General features: G+C 36.5%; 1 protein-coding gene across 7 annotated transcripts in view; it reads left to right on the top strand.

The window, feature by feature from the left end:
* The first annotated feature begins 5,352 nt into the window (after positions 1–5,352).
* The window catches only part of LOC121315582 (dystrobrevin beta), a 128,992-nt gene continuing 128,344 nt past the window's right edge, over positions 5,353–6,000 (top strand). For 4 of the 7 annotated variants that reach the window (XM_041249801.1, XM_041249803.1, XM_041249800.1 and 1 more), the window contains exon 1: positions 5,357–5,735. The gene's annotated coding sequence lies outside the window, so the exon portion shown is untranslated. Of the gene's footprint in view, positions 5,736–6,000 lie in introns of all 7 variants that reach the window. The other 3 variants (XM_041249806.1, XM_041249805.1, XM_041249804.1) reach the window with 2 other exon arrangements.

Here is a 6,000-nt window from a genome sequence, read left to right as displayed (position 1 = left end):
GCCACTGACCTGTAACTAACAACAATGTAATAGGTTATCACGTTCCTCACCCAATCAGAGTCCTGTACAGCAGGTTCACGTGAACAGCACCTGATTACCCCCGTGTAGACTGTCTGAACCAACGCCAAGTCCCAGCACCCTGCCGCATGGTGGAAGCAATCAAGTCCCACAAGTTAACAGTTCAGGAATGCAATACAGCCACAGACAAAGCTGGTCCACCTGCACCCGGCTCTACAGTAATACTATCATTATTATTATAGACTCTCGTGTGGTCCAAGTAGGCTACCGTTAAATGTCTATTTTGTTCTGAGACATCCAGGTTTATGCAACCCCTGTTTATGATGAATTTTCAACAATATAGAATGCAGTTAAATGTGCAGTACAATAGTGAAAAAAAGTCTTAACAGTTATTGCAAGTATAGAGAGTTTCCTGTTTTAAATTTGACTTGTATTGCCTGCTTGTTAACTACAGTAGCTAGATTTGTGTGTTTCTTTTATTTTGTTGTTGTCAAGTGAAAGGAAAATCCCAATTTTTTATAGACAATAACAACATTTTTAGATTTCTGATACTACAGTAAGCAATCCATTTCCCAATTGAATCAATACTGTGTGCAGCTTTTTATAAACACGGGAAGGATGTTCACTTTCACCCCCTTCTCTATTTACAATTGGCTTCCTTGGTTTGCACCATTAATAACTACATCGCTAATGTAATCTCTGTTATTGTAAATGTTTTCCAGAGACAATGATTGTCAGACTGCTGTAACTATATAGTGTCATAAATACAGGGAACATCTAATTAAATGTACATAGTAAGACCTGTTCCTGAAACAGTACACTACTGCAAGAATCAATACTTGCCCTGGGCAATAGAACAGGGTAAATGTACTCTCCATTTAATAATACCATGACCTTGACTTGTACTTTAATTTAACAGAATTTACCAACGATTTCCGTGTAAATATGGTACTGTAGTGTAGCAGGTATTTCTTATTCAGTTTGTTTTCATTTTCAGTCTTACCTGTAGTAACACATACTGTAGCTCCACCCCCTTCAGAAATTAGCTTGCCACTGCCTGACTGTGAGGCAAATGTGCATGTGCTATTAAAGCTTAGGAAATTATACAGTAATTAAACACTGGGAGCACTTTTTGCTATGCTATCAACATGGGCTTATGCAGTACTCATAAAATATGGGAAAAGGGCAGCTATTATTAGAATAGATTCTGGGTAAATATGCTGGTTGCTTTTCTCCTACCTGGAGAATAGCGCAACATGTATTAGGCATCAGACTAGATTGCTATAAATATGCCTGTCCTGAAATGGTGGAAACACATGGTGTCTCTGTGATTTTAAACTGGCAATGCTTGTATATAAACAACATCATGTACTGTAATGATTCCTGTTAATGACCACATGCCACACATACCCAAAAGAACTTTATTTATAATGTACAGGATCATTTTGTCTAAAATGTTAGAACTGATGTTTGAAAGCAGACTGGGTACAGATCAATGCTTCTTATTATGAGCATGTTTCCTAATTAATTACTTCTTAGACAGGTATTGACAATTTCAAAAGGCTTTTTAACCACTATCAACTGTTGCATGTTGATAAGGGGAGATTTTTAAAATACCGGTGTAGGGTTATAAAGTGGTAGATCATCACAATGTAGTACACGTACCAGTATTTAACCAGGGTAATGTTAGATAGTGGTACATTGTCAGATTTTGCTACAGGTGTAATCAATTGTGATGCATTTTCTTATTGTCAAACAGTTGTACATTTTCCATTAATTATACATTTATTTGTTTGTAAACCATTTTTTTTGCAAACTCAAACTGGAAACAGGCAATCAATTTCCCAAAAAAGAAAAAAAACAATTAACGACGAACAAGACAAAATAGGAAGTCCACCGCAAAGTTGCAGAAGTAAAAAAATGTTCAAGACCCAATTTGTATTGCACATGATACATATTTGCATACTATTTTCTTAATGATGGAAAAATATGACAAATTCAATTTTAAAAAAAAGATGAAAAAGACCGAAAACAGCATAACGTACCAGATTTCAATGGGCACTTCTGTGCTTTCCAAGTGGAAGTTGTTTAGAAGTTGTATAGGTTTGTGCTACATACCACTTCTAATCCACGTACCTGAAAATAACACTACATTGGTACTTAACCTAGACTGAGTGCTGTATCTGAGGGATGCTGAGGAGTCCTTTTTGAACACCATTGATATTCATTTCTGACTACCAAATGACCTGATACTATAACTCACCTACCCATGGACTCTATCAGCAGCAACTTCAGTTAGAATTTCGCTGAGAGTGTAGATCTCGCTCGCAGAATGTCAATGTCAACATTTCAACCACAACAGGTTCTATATAAGTAGATTAAATATGTTAATATTGTTTTTTTGGGTTTTTTTTTTTTTAGTTGATGACTTATAATATGTTTGTAAGTGTTCAGTGGCTACCTTTAATCCAGTTGAGAGTGCATTTTCTGCCAGAATAAAAGACACTCTCAGCTTGATTTGAGGTAGCGACTGAACACTTAAACATACATTATAGGGAGAAGGTATGTTTACCTACAGTGCTACATATAATCACAGTGAAAGAGTGGCACAGAGGCAGCAAATAGAGAATGAGTGAGTCTGATACAAGTGTGAAGATTCTGGAAAATTGCTAAGATTGAACATCCAGTGTATCCCTTCTAGAATCATCCATTTATCCTCAGTGCGTCTTCCTGTCTGAGGACTGTTCAGCCTCTGATCTGCACACTGGAGAAAAACAGGCTTGCAGATTCAGTATCTTTTTAATATTGTAGCTTGTTTCTGGGCCTAGAAATACAAGTTTGGCTGGAGGAGAAAGGGTTAACAACAGTGTCCTATGACTTGCAAAAGAAAGCATTTTATGCTGGTAGGCTAAGATTATGACTAGACATCATTTCTAAACCAGTTATTTGCCAGTCAGGTCACATCATCCTGATGAATTTAACAGCAGCCTGTGTGCACAGTAAGATTCAGAGCAGAAGGGTGTAAGTTCTAAATACCATAAGGCTGTATTATTTGTGAAATAGTTCAACAGAATACCACTAAATGTCACAAGTTGCTTTGTGTTTCCTCTCAGGCTGTGGAAAAGCCATGCAGCCAGCTTCTTGGGCAATCGTTTCCTTCAGCGTTTTAAAGAAAACAGGCCTGATTTCTGGAAATGCTGTGTAGTGCTTTAGTGTTTTACTGAGTGTGTGTGTGTGGTGAGGGTGGTAGGGAATGACATCTGACTGGTCCTAAGCACAAGTGAATAGCTGACATGGGCTGAACAAAATGGTAGGTCTGGGCTTTTGAGGTTCACATCTGAGTCAAATGCTATAGTGGATGGAAGAGTTTGTAACAATAGAATTTGTAATTTTACATCTATACAGATTGAATGGTCAGTTTAAAACCAGAGACATTGCGGTTTACAGCACAGGGTTCCTCTCAGAGCTGTAGCGTGCATGCTAATATACTGAACACATCATAACCATTTGCTAGTGTAGGGAGCTCTTTTAAAAGTCATCTTTCCCCAGGTGCAATACATATGATTTTAATAAAATCCCGGGATCATAGATAACAAGAATATTGCATCTTATTCTGGTGAGGAAAGTTAATTCGTTATTTAGCAAGTGCTTTTATCCAAAGTGACTTACAAAGACTAAGAGGGGAACTATGCATCACTTACAATAGGACCTTGGTTTTACACCTGTTTAAAATGCATGTTAGCAAACACTTATCTTAACGGAGTGACTATTGACATGTGAGTGTCAATATAAAAAATATATATTGCCACGTGACTGTCAATATAAAAAAAATAGCTATTGACACCCAACTCTCCATCAAAAAATTTACTATTGACACCCTGTTTATTATTATTATTATTATTATTATTATTATTATTATTATTATTATTATTATTCATCTAATCACCAGCTCCCACCAAAATAGCTTCTTTACTCATTCTGCGGTTCGCGAGTAAACAAGATGGTTGGATATTCTTTGTACGGTGAAACAGGAAATTATTTTGCTGCTTCTAGAGTTTTTTTTTTTTTTTTTTTTTTTAATTCTTGCAAGTTGGCAGCTTCGTAAAATTCAAGACTGGCCTCTGTTATCATTTCTGAAACCAAATCTACTTGCATGAAAAACATAACCTCTTTTCGGGACTTGTTTGTGCAGTTAGCGCACTGCCTGGGACATTTATGTATTTATTTATCTATTTATTTTTGCTATCTGAAAGCTGGTGCCTTTTCATAAGCTTTGTGGAAAAGCAATGCGCAGTAGCCTAGTTTAAGTGGCCAGATATTGGTTGTGTAGCAGCAGTACGAAGCATGCCCTGGCTGCAGGAACAAAAAAACAAGCATGTTTAATATAGTTTAGCTGAAATCTTGCTTTCCTCAAAATAGCCACCTTTTATCTTTGCAAAATTTAAGAATTTAAGACTTCATAGCAATACATTTTTCAAACTAATCTTGCATTACTGAATTCCAAAATGTGTTTAGATATTGTTGCCAGTTATGTGTTATGTGGCATTGTTTGTTATAAAATAAGTTAAAATTAACAAGGTGTAAAACTGATACAATTCCTAGATGAACCATTCATGTTTTCAGATTTTTTTCTACACTATAAAAATAGACAAAGGTGTTACCATGTATAGTGTATTCTGGTAATATTTTCAATTTAGAGCTTAGACCTAAAGATGCAAGTGGTGAAGTCTACATAGAAACATTAAACATAGCTCAGTAGATTTTAAAGGTTGGTCCGTATACGCTATTTTGAGATCTAAAATCTATATAAGGACCATAAGAAATGAAGACTGCAGGAACCAGTGTCCTCATATGTAATAGCGTGTTGTAAATGTGAAGGAAGTGTAATGATTAGGCTCTACAAAAATAAATAAGTAATTAACATGGAGGACTGCTTTCATCTGATGTAATAAAGTGCTCACTTGAGAACCATGCCTAAAATATTCAATCCACTATAATCAAGGACTGAAAACAGGTGAATAATGAAAACATAATAATACATAAATAAATATCCAACTATGTCAAAACATTTTGGTGTAAAATGCAGCTGCATAACATTTGAATTGACGTTGTGCCAGAGGTACTTGCATCTCTGAAAGCCGCCGAAGGATCCTGGATTAACAAAATTATTTTCTATCTGCATTATTGTCTTTTGAAACGCGTATCAATATCATTCTTGTCTATTGCCACATGAGTGTCTATAGAATATCCGCCTGCTGACACAATGGTATCAATTGCATCTTCCTTACACGAATCACACTGTACCACATAAACTTAGCAAGTAAAACGCTTCTTAGAACCCGGTACAGTATCTTGTTTATAACCTCGAGTGCAGCGCCCCAATCGATTGGTTCTGCGCGGCGTTGCCTTGCTATTGCTGACTCGCTGTTTGATGTTGAGAGTGAGCGCGCAGACTTGGTGCTGTTGCTGCTGCTGCAGTCAAACGTTGACACAGAGGGAGCCGGAGTTGGGCTAACGTGAACATGGAGTATTGCGACCGCTTTTTATCTGCTTGCCGGGAGATTTAATAAAAAAAAGTAATCAGCCAGCCGCAGGCACTTGAGATCCGTATCAATCCTACTGTGTGATTAAATAAAGGGATACTATTTCTCTGCGTCTACTACGACCGAATATTGCTTTCTGTCTGGTACTGGTAGTACCCGAGTACGATTTTTCTGGTAAGTGTACAGCAAAGGCATTTCTTTCCATCTTACGCTACAGCTGTTTGCAGAGGAGAGTTTGCTGCAAGTGGAAGTTAGTTGTTTAATTATGTATATTTATTGAAAACTCGTACAAAACACTTTTTTAAAAAAAAATTCGGGGTTTTATTTGGCGTTTTAGTTATGAATTCACTTTATTACTGGAAACCATGTATTAATTAAAAAAAAAAAAAAAAAAAAAAAAAAACGTGTAAATAGTGAGTTAATTTTTGCAATATGGCCG

This window comes from Polyodon spathula, chromosome 5 (genome assembly GCF_017654505.1).
Source record: "Polyodon spathula isolate WHYD16114869_AA chromosome 5, ASM1765450v1, whole genome shotgun sequence".
Lineage (NCBI taxonomy): Eukaryota > Metazoa > Chordata > Actinopteri > Acipenseriformes > Polyodontidae > Polyodon > Polyodon spathula.
The sequence above is the reverse complement of the archived record's forward strand: the minus strand, read 5'-3'. Positions and strand labels throughout refer to the sequence as shown.